Genomic DNA, 11956 nt, shown 5'->3' with positions numbered 1-11956 from the left:
GTAAATACTATCTCCACTTCACAAACTGAGGTCTGTGAAAGATAAATAATTAGTATTTAGCCTTCTGGTATGTGGTCTGGGTGGGAAAGGAACCAAAATCTGACTGCTAACCTGAGTCATATAAAAAGAAAGTTCTGGTTCTTAGTCTCAAACCATAGACTTAATTATGAATAACTGAGCCAAACCCACTTGTCTCACTGATACATTTCCGCTTCCAGATCTCCCCAGCTCTTCTCCTTGCTGCTTCCTGCTCCATTTTTGTCTTTATGTTCCCTTCTTACATGTGTTACCCCACAACTCCATTAGAGTCATAAACATGATATCATTGTTCAAATGTCAATTGAACTGACAAAATTAATTTGACAAGTGATTCTTGGCAAATTTATTCTGGGAATTGAGTGCAGTGATAGCGTTATATACAAAATAAATCAGAATAAAACTAAACCTCTCTGCCCAGTCCTTTCCCCTCCAATCTCTCTCTCTCTCTCTCTCTCTCTCTCTCTCTCTCTCTCTCTCTCTCTCTCTCTCTCTCTCTCTCACACACACACACACACACACACACCTCCTATAAGTGAGACCTGAGGTTCTTCAAATGGGGATACAGCTTTTCACCAAGCAATGGTGCTGAGTCAATTGGAAGTTACAGAAGAAGCCTATCTGTTGTCTAATAGGTCTCACTATTAACACACATACAGTTGTGAATAACTGAAGACTAGATATAATTAAATACCAAAATGCATGGGGGAAATGTATTCATAAATTCAGACAGACCAATACCAATGAGGTGAGGAACATGGGCAGATTTCATGGAGAATTTAGATCAGATTTGTATCTTAATCTGCCTGAACTATATATAAGAGACTAAAGAGGAAAATACTTTTCATGGGGAAGAGACCAACATCACTGAGAACAAAAAAAGACAAAGCACATGTGTCATGTAGAGATGAATGTTTTAACATTGTTTATAACGGCAAAAACTCAAACAGTCCAAATGTTCAACCACAAGGAATTGCTTAAATAAATTAATGTGTATCTATTTAATATAATATTCTCTTGGTATTAGCGTGATACCTACACTGGCAAGGAAAGATGTCCAAGACTGTATTTATCTTAAAAGCAGAATACGATATATATGGACATGATTTCATTATGTAAAAGAAATATAAGAATAGATATAACTGTAAATATTAGGATGCATAACAAATATTACATATAATATAATGTATATTATAAAATTATATATTATGTATAAAATAGTTGCCATGAGTCCTAATATTTATAATATACACGAAAATTTATATATTACTATGTGTAATATATATAAAATATTAGAAATACTAGGACATATCAGACTATATAAGTATTAATAAATATAGATTGTATATTATATAAAATTATTAAAATATATCATTATATACAAGTATTATACTATAAATATTATACACACTATTTGTGTAACTTCTAATATTTATAATGGGATAATTATTCTATAATACTCACATTTATTATACATACATATATCCCAGATGGTAGATTGGGGATTAGTTCTCTTTTATACATGCTGCTGTTTTGGAATTGGGATTTATTGGTGTAATTATCATGCGTGAAAAATGAAAGACGATCTTTTAAAAAGGCAGTTTAAATAACATCATTAGAATGAGAGACTTTTTTTTAGAGCACTAGTTGAAGAGTGAATGAAAAGGAAACTGCAACAGTGTACACAGCCTCCTCATTTGAGTAGTTTGGCATAAAAAGAAATGAACATATGGAACCACAGGATACTCAACTGGAGATTTCATTTCCCAGTTTAAGGAGAGCTATGCTTGTTTGAAGAAAAGAAACCAGAAAAGGGCACTTCATTATGGCTAGGCTATGTCATTTAATGACTTAAGAAAGGGTATGATTGGGGGTATATGTGGAAGAGTGGGCTTTGGGGAGAAGAAAATGTTTGGTTTTCCTGAACTGAGAGGGATGAATGAACAGGTATAGAGTTTAGGGACAAAGGCAAATAAGGAAGGGTGCTCTAAAATCTCTAATATTAATCCTAATAGTTAACTTCCCACTGAAACAGATGAGAGGGCCTCTGCTTAGGGAGGAGATGTCTAGAGGAACAATAGGTTTTTGAGAACCTCTTTCTCAAAGTTACTTGTATTCATTAGAATACAGATTTGGCTGCTGTAACAAAGCCCCAAATACACAAGATTGAAATGTATTTCTCTGCCGTGAAAGAGTCTCAGTGCGTCGGCACCTGGCAACTCAAGGATCCAGGGACACCAGGCTTATAGCATCTTAACGCCCTACCCTTCCCTTGTGTCACATTCATGTTCTACATAGCCCAAGGTAGCTTACCACCATGTCCACGCTTCAGTGAGCAGGTACGGAAAAAACTACAGTGGGAGGGCACCACCTTATTCCTCTTTAAAGAAGTTTCATAAATCACTTTTATTCCTATTGCACTGGCCAAAACCTAGCTGTATGACTGTATCTAGCCATGAAGGAAGCCGGGACAAGTAGTCCTTAACTAGACATTTATATAAATAAAAGTGTAATCTTACGGAAAAGGGGGAAAAATACTACTGAGAGACAACAAGGAGTTCTAGCCACAGCAGCACTACCAGATGTTTCAGTACAAGAACAAAATAACATCCTAAGGGCTCAAGCTTCTGTCTACCATCAAAACACTCACTAGAATCACCTCACAATCAAAATCTTCTCAAAGTTAAATGCGGGTAAGCCATGTTTAGCTTAAAAAGAAATACACACACACACACACACACACACACACACTAATGAACCACCAAAAGTGCTGGTCCTAAGTTGCATAATAAACTGAGTCACATAAATAGCAAATGCAGCAGAAATACTGAAGTCTAATTATGTAAGGAGCTTGAATGACACCCTCTAGCTGATGTTTTATGAATAAGACTTCAGCTGAAGCTTGTTTGCTCTCTCCCCTGCAATGTTTGTAAGTTGCTTTAGAAGTTCCATATCAATTTCTGAATATAAGCTCTCATTTCCATTCATTTCCTTTATTCCTTCACTCTGCAGCTCATAATCAGACTCTTTCAAAAATTTAACATTTAATTTTTCCCAAACTTCTCATCTTCTTTTGTATGCACATATTTATTGTCTCTCAGCCAAAGGCTGGATTTTACTTACTTTTTTTTGCCAATATTATTAATGATATTAGCATTTCTTTAGATACAAAGGGGCAGTGTTCTCAAGTATCATTTTCACCATCCACCAACTCTCTTCACTTACCAATTTTTGTAACGGAGATATTTTCCTCTTGGTCCTGTCTCACAACTTTGGGACTTTTATTGACTATCTTCTTTGACTCAAACATATTTAATGTATCTCCAAATCCTATCAAGTCTTTTAAACATCTCAGAAAACTATCTCATCCTGTCTGATCCCTTTGTTGCCTGTATTATGACTAGTCCTAAAATGATGATTCATTTCATGGCAGTTCATCTAAGTCCAACCATAGGTGCCTCATTGTTTACATTTGGAAATCAACCCTTCAACCCAGTCTTTGGACCCTCCACCATTTGTTCTCAACCTGTCTTTCTCATTTTACTCTAATTCACCATGTCAAGCATTTAGCCCCTCACGACTCAAAGTTTATGCCCTGACCAGCAGCATCCATCTCATCTTGGAGACTTACTGAATCAGAATTTTGCATTTGAACAAGAATTTACTCAATGTTATTACCACTGCTACTCTTCTGTTCATTCTCCTGTTCCTTTGTTTAGTGTCGTTACTCTGAGTAGATGGTTCTCCACTCATCTCAGCCCCCAAGTTTTTTTCCTAAAAGCCAATTCAACGTTTACCATTAAGGAGTTTTAATGTGGTAGATAGTTGATTGCTAATATGATTCTTTCCCAGTAGAATATTAGGAAAGGGAGCGAGCCTGGAGCTCTGGGCTCTCATGATCCGAGAGATTCCTCACTCTGTGCTGGCTACTGAGATCATGGAAATTAGGCTTGCCTCTGAGAAGAACAAGGCAGGTATCCTGGAGCAACATCCATTTACTTATATCCTTGACTTCTCTCTCCTTTGCTTTGCTCATTTGCAGATCTGGTTGCAATCGAAAGTAAAAATGACATCACTTTTGTCCAATTTAAGAAAATTTTAACCTCTGTTTGAATTTGGACCAATCTAGAGTCAGAGCCAGCTCAAGATCTATCTTATTTTTTTTAACACCTAAACCTAGCATTAGGCAATGTGCATGTTCAGTAATTAATAAATACTGAAATTGCTGACATTGAAATCCAGTGTGAAAAAGGAAAGAAAAAAAATACTCATTTGTGATCTTGTATTTGTAACATTTATACAGTAAGATATTAAGATGACATAACTATCATCATCATTGTCATTATTATTTAACTATAATTTAAAATCAAGATGTCATCATCCTGAACAAATGGGTGAAAGTTGACTTTCCATTCCATATTGATATGTAGGGCCAAGACAATAATGATACGGATCCTACAGAGATTTAAGTTTTTTTAGGGCAAGTCCCTGACCCATTTTACCTGGATTATTTTTACAAGAGGTGTGGCTATGTCATCTCATCATCGCTGTACAATAGTGGCCACAGTCTACTGTAAGAACAACAGAGCCACAGAAGAAATGTCCTAGCTTTTTCAAGTAGCATTTGTCATCTAAGTAAAAGGCAACACCAATTGCACAGTATTTTAGGCAACAATCTTATAATAATCCATTGGTTCTCTCTTTTTTCTCATGCCCTACATCCCATGCATATATAAATTCTATTGGTGGTATATTCAAAATATAGTCCAGTCCAACTCCTTCTCACCAAATCCACCAGTACCACCCTAAAATGACTCTCTCCTGAACTTCCACAAAGACCCTTAAATGGTCATCCTGTTTCCATTCCTGCTTTCCTACAATCTGTCCTCCACTTACAGCCAGAGGGATTTTATTTAAAAAAGAAAGTCAGTTCATGTCACACAGATTAACACTCTCCAATGGCTTCCCTTCACACCTACAATATGATTTAACATCTTTTCTTTACTACCCTGGTACTTTTTCCAACATATTTACCTAGCGTATTTCCTCGCTTCCATTGCAATGATGCACTTAGGTGAGGTGGTAAAAATAATGCATTGTGCTCTCTGGAATTTAGGATCAGGGTGCTCTTTCCAGGGCAGCCATCTTAAGACATGTATTATCGTAACCAACACTTCCCAGTTTGCTGGGGATGATCCCGGTTTTAGCACTGAAACTTCATGTTCTGGGAAACCTCTCAGTCCTGGACAAATTGGGACAGTTGATCACCCTACAATGTGTTTACAATCTAACTCCTAAGTCCACTTTCTTATAGTGGCTCAGCTGAGTCACGTTCTCATCTAAATCATGGATTTAAATAGGTTTTTATGGGCTCAAGTCACAATTTTACTGTAGATTGCAAACAACCGACTACAGTAGACGGTAAATAACATATTTTTCAAACTGAGAAACTACAATTACGTTGCCTGAATATGAATGCACAAAATCTAAAGGTATATTCTTACCATATCTTGCAGGAATAACATTTATCCATTAGGACTCATGAATAAGGTATGTTTTGTAAGCGTACCTTTGAATACTGAGATGAGAAATATTGTTCGTGTTGGTGTAATATTTAATATAGTTCTGTTAATAGGAAGTTAGACACATACCATGTATGATAATATACTTTTTAGACTGAAGTATAGGTAATTTACATTATATTAGTTTCAGGTGTACAACATAGTGATTCAATATTATTACAGATTATACTTCATTTAAAGTTATATAAAAATATTTGGCTACATTTCCTGTGCTATATCGTATACTTTTAATAAAACTGTCCCAGTAAAAATAAATTAAATATGAAAATAGAGCTATTTTTTCTATTGTTTTCTATCCATAAGAAATGCTTTCACATTGAAGAATACCAAGAAAGAAAAGCAGCCAGTCTTTTAGAGGGTTGCAGTTAAAGTTTTGTCATTTTATTTTGGGTGGTTTACCAATTGAATTTTAAAAACACAGACTCCCTATTTTCAAGTATGTAATATAAAATAAAAACAATGCAAATGAAATAATAATAGATATGTTTCCAGATGATGAAAACATTTCTGTACCATTTGCATAAAATGCCTGCTATTTGGAAACCATTCATTATAACTATATGTGTAAAAGTCATTGTTCATAATAATGCCTTTTGTGACAATTCAAATTATTAATTTTAAAAATAGTAAATGCTTTTATTTTTTAAATTTATTAAAAGTAGTTTAATTACTTTATAGCCATGGTTAGAAAGTATTTTTATTCTGTTTTCTCTCTAAATGTACATATTCCTTTTTCCTTAATTCTTTGCTGGTTTATAATCATTGAAATTTTCTTATTTTCTCATTTTTTTTGCAGGGAGGGGAAACAAACACTTTTGTTTAAAAATGCCACCTTAAAACACTTATTAAGCAAATTGTATATTGTCAAGTCCCTCTTTCTATTTAAACAAGCAGGAAAAAGGCCTAATTCTGATCATACAATCCATGGTCTTTGCTGATTTTTGCCTTAGTGGCTTATCATCTTTAGCCAGTGAATAATTCTTTCATTTTGAGCTCATCTTGTCCCTGATGGCCCAATTATTGCTTCTGGGTAATGACCCAGTCAGATCTTATTTAGAAAGAAACTTACTCCTAAATAGCACATACTGATGCCTTTTTGACCTCAAAGAAGCCACAAAGGACATCTGCATTATCATACAGAGTAAAATGGGTCCAGTAAAATTAGGTTCCAGCTGAGAAGAAAGCTTCCTGAAGGCATTTGGTGCCACAGAATCATCGACTAGATCAAACGTTCCATTAGAAATTGTAATTGGTTTCATTCTTCATTCTCCCAGATGTCATTCATAAAAAATCATTAGGTGGTCATGTCTGAACCACAAGATAGACTTTTACGCAACCCTGAATCTGCTGTTACTTGGCTAAACAATCCAGTTCTTCAAATAGCCCCCTTAGATCCCTTTTTTTTTTTTTAACCCTTTTATCATTACTCTGTGCTTTTCTTTTTAAATTCTCTTTCCGTTTTTCAAATTTTAAAAAGCAAAGGCCCAAACTGGTGATTGGAAAAAATTATTTTCTCAGGGCACTGGAGAGAAATGCTCTCCAGCGTAGAATGCACAGGGAAAGGAAGTACTTGACTATCGTCACAAGGACATCTTAACTGAAAAAGGCAGGTCACACAGGAAACTGTTCAATTTATTGTGTGTATGTGTTTTTTTAATTCAAACAATTCAAGCAAAAAAAACCTGGATCAAGTTAAAAACAAGGAGCATCATCTGGTTATTGGGACGCTGATGTATTTAGGTTATGAGGAATCTAGAAGGTAAAAGCAGGGAGGAAAACTAACATTGGTAGGGAAGAATGGAGAACACTGGTGGGGTGGGGACGAAGAGGTGCCAAACACAGGCCAGCCAACATCTATACGCAGTAGTAAGACCATGGGCTTCCAAAGGGGGAACTCCCTGCCAGTCCGCTGATTCTTAACGCCACCTGTGTAGTTTTGTGTCTTCCTCACTGCCTTGGCAGGAACTACATCTATATCCCCTTCCCCCCCCCCCCCCCTTTCAGCATCACCATTTCCATTCAAATGACAGCGGAACCTACTAAGGGAGTAATCAATTAATGGTCAGATGCCATGGCTAAATTATGAATCTTTCTCTGGGAAAAGGCGATAATAACTAAGTTAACCCCCAGTAATTTTCTTTTCACCTTTTTTGTTTGGTAAGAGGTTGTCTTTTTATCCCTAGATCATGAATGAATAAGTGCAAAGTCTCTAGTTCTCTTTGCTGACATATGGCTAATTACTCTGAAAGGACAAAACAAATCATAATTATGGGCAAGGTGAAGACATTTCCCTCCAACTCTGATCAAATTCATTTCTCTTCGTCTTATAACCTCGTAATTCCAACTCAAGGTGTATGTTTCCAAAGAAGGTCATACTCTAAAATATGACTTTGCGCCCATAGATTTTACACAATTGTCTCATCATGAGCAAGAACACTACATAAATCTAGGCATTACTGCTGTTGTCATTAAATCATGTTGGTGGCCTAAGGCAACATTTCTCAAAATGCTGTCACCTGATCAGCAACATTAGCATCCTCTGAAAACTTGTTAGAGGGCAAATCCTTGATCTCACCCAAGACCCACTGAGTTAAAAACTCTGGGGGTAAGGCCCAGCAATCTGTATTTTAACAAGACTTCCAAGTGATTCTGCTGCACACTAATGTTTTGGCAACCACTGTATTAAGCAGCAACATTTAGAATATCTGACTCAGGTAATAGGGATTATGGCTAAGAGCTGGAGAATTAATAAAGACCACCTAAATGAGAACAAACATGGTATTTATTCAAAGCTCTCTATAGCAAAGGAGTCAGCTACTATCACACCATTCGGCAGACAAGGAAGTGGGAAAGCACTATAGTTAAAAGGGGGTGTGGGAGGCTTAAGGTATGCTCTGGTTGGAGGTGTACTAACTAGAAGAGAAATCCAACATGACTGAGTTTAGGAACATATTTGGCTTTCCCTGCTTGGTTCTAAGCTGGAAGCAGGGTCAAAAAATGAAGAAGATGGCAGTCAGTAATAAAGTCCTGACCATTCTGGGCGAATTGCTGCAGAGATGTGGTTTGGCTTACTGGACTGGATGCTGCAACAGTTTGTGGGTCAGAGTCCTATTATCACATTTGGTCTGGCTATTGTCTGTTGGTACATTCAGTCTCACAGCCCCCTTTCCCTCTTTAGTCATTTTCTCACTTGAGAGAGGCTGAACAAGTCAGGAAAGGCTAAAGATTTAGATATTCACTGCCCAGGCACTGTTCAGTCATCTCCATAGTACAGTGCATCACGAGACCTTCGTGACCTTTTTTGTTTTTGTATCATCATAGCAAGTATCTGACAAGGAAGTGACTGCACAGAATCACTTAAGACTCTAGGAAAAATGCAATGAACCAGCATCATGACCATCATGACAAAAACAAGAACAACTAATACTCTCAATAAAATCCTTGGAACAAAGAACTCCAATTGCCCAACTCAGGCCAAGAGAACTAACGTCCTAAGCCATGAGAGTCATCCTTACAGAGTCAAGTAGCTTTAACCTTAAGACAATTACAGCCTGTTCTATCTGGCCTGTTTCACTGATACAAATACAGCAAGAAATATTGGTAATGGCACAGACATCAAAATGACTAGCCAACAACAAATCTAGAGTAATGTACCTGTCCATCTCTACTCCTGTCCACAAGTTAAAACTGATTTGTATTCCATATAGGGATGTCAGTTAGTGCTAAGTTTTTTACTGCTCCTTCTATTTGTATGGTTGCCACCACTGGGAACACTGCTGTGATAGTTTAGATAACCAATGAGCCAGTAATCCTCCCAGTGGGAGTGCTTCAATAATCAAAGGTGATCTCCTTTTGGAGCTGGTACATGATTCAGAATTCCCATCCTTAGTGATTCACAGAATTAGGTTCTCTATGCACATACAAACCTTGGAGTTCCAAAGAGGCATGAGGTGTTAACGTGGGATAAAAAACACCACGCATCCTCAGCCCACAAAGGAAGTAGTATCCAATAGGAGCACATGGAGATCTGGGAAGAAAAGGATTTGTTCATGATACAAGGTCAGACCAAGGCCTCACAGTAGCTGGGTTTTGTGTTTGGATCTCCATCATTCTTTTTCATATGCCAAGTTTTTATTTCACTCCTTGTAAAGGTTATTGGACTTAAATTTAGATTTACCTAGGGTCTGATAAATAGACTATTATAATTTGTTCTTTTTCTGAGAGGAACAGTAGCAAAATTACATTTTGATTTGCTGAAGGTCATTTTGTAGGTAGATTCAAGCCAAAATGCCATCAGCTGTAATTCCCTACAGTCTCATCTGATGAGATCAGAATTTCCCAGAGGTTTTTACTGCGGGGATCCCAAGATGGGTCGCATATGTAGCAATTGGTAAGACTGAGGGAAGTGGCTACTATTTGGAAAATCTAAGAATGACATGAGAATGAGTATGTTCTGATCTAATGATTTTAATAAAAAGGAAAGAAAAGAGAAGAAGACCATTAGAGTTGTCAACAGCTAAGGAAAATGAAAAGAGAAACGATCATAAGCAAACAATGAAAAAGAAAACAGGATTTATACAGGGATCTTGGTCTGCTATCTTGAGCAGAATCTGTCTGCATCCAAGGTCATCAACTTGTTCCAAAGGTCATGACTTAGCTATCTAGTTCTGAAGATAAGTAACTTCTAGATTTCTGAGAATTCTCAGTTTGAACTCCTCTATAGAGTAGCCTTCTAATTGTGTAAATTCTCAATTGCTTCTTCAGTTGTAAAACACGAACCCAAGGATTGACCTTCTGGAGTTTCACTGCTGTATTTGTTATTAACAGTACCTAATGAGATTATTTCCTTTGAGTTGCAACAGAAGTTTTTCCCTGATGCCTCCTCCAGTAGACAAAATCTGATTGAAAATCATGACGAGACTAAATATCATATTGATGTTGTAGAAAGGAAACCTTAATCTGTTGATAATAAGATTTGAAATAGTACCAAAGACCCTTGAAATACTTTACCATGCCTGTGTAAAGCAAATCAGAAGCTAGTATCAGAAGTAAAATCCCGACATGTATGGGCCTTCCAGTTTTCAGTTCATAGAAGGGTAACTGATAAGTCCCCAAGGGAATAAGCCATAAGGTGTAAGGGGTAATGGAAGTAGCTTTGGCCAAGGGAACTCAAAAATTTTGAAACTGGCTCTCTCAATCTTTCCAGAAGGTTGTGAGTAGTAAGGGCAGTGTAGTTGTTCAGTAAGAGGTAACATTTTACAGAGTTCTTTTAAGTTTCCCATGAATTTGTACCTCAGTCCATTGATATACAAGTTAGTAAATCTAAGTTGGAAACACAAAAGCAAACAGCACTTTAGAGATTGTATATTTTGAATAAAGAAATGGTTTAGCCTATCTTGAAAACAGATATGCAATAATGAAAACATTCAAATCCCATGTAGGGTGGGAGCTAGATAAAATTCATCCAAGATGGCCAAATATCCCTTAAGACTTTGTTTCATGCCTACATTCTATCTTTAAAATTGTTCTAACATTACATTGTTAACAACATAGCACATAACCTGATTAGAAACTCTTCTGGTTTTTTGGGGGGAGATTCCCAACCAATGTTGATTGAAGATATTAAGCAATGTGACTGTAACATGATGGGTGGGCTTCATGGAGAAATTTAGTTAATATGTATTTCAAATAATCTGGTGCCACCAACCAGACCATCCTGTGATCATCAGGATTATCTACATGAAGAGTGCAATGAGATTTTTTCCATTCTTCCTTTTCAAAATAAGGAGCTACACATTGATATTGCCTAATAGCCTCCTTGAAACTCTCTAGGAGCTTATCCTATAAGGGTTTAGATAGGATTATAACCTTAGTTAAGGCTAATCATTTGACAGAGAGTTTCCTTTAGCTTCCATATTTTCTTCTTTTCCATGGGTCTCAAACTTTACAATAGCCAGCTCTCTAGAAGGTAGAAATGCATTTAAAAGTTCCCCCATTTGTCCATTTTGGTAGATGCTGCAGCAGAGAAGAGAAAGACTTCTTTGTTTTTAAAGCATCCCGAAGTCATACCCTACTCCAAACACATCCTTGCTATCTGTATACATGTTAACTCTATGTTCTTTGCTAGTTTGCATGCCCTAGTAAGTACAAAAAGCTCTGCATTCTTGGCTAATGTTATGTCAGATAGAGAACTATATCCTAAAGGAGAGATTAATTTAGTGAGAGCATATCCTGCTTCATAGCCTTCAGTTTCATGGTCCAGCAACAGGTATGGTCCAGCAACAAATAATAATAGGTCACAGTTTTCAGTGAAAGTGTCTACAAATCTGAGCAAGGTA

Source organism: Camelus ferus, chromosome 4 (genome assembly GCF_009834535.1).
Source record: "Camelus ferus isolate YT-003-E chromosome 4, BCGSAC_Cfer_1.0, whole genome shotgun sequence".
Taxonomy (NCBI): Eukaryota; Metazoa; Chordata; class Mammalia; order Artiodactyla; family Camelidae; genus Camelus; species Camelus ferus.
Note: the sequence above shows the minus strand (reverse complement) of the source record.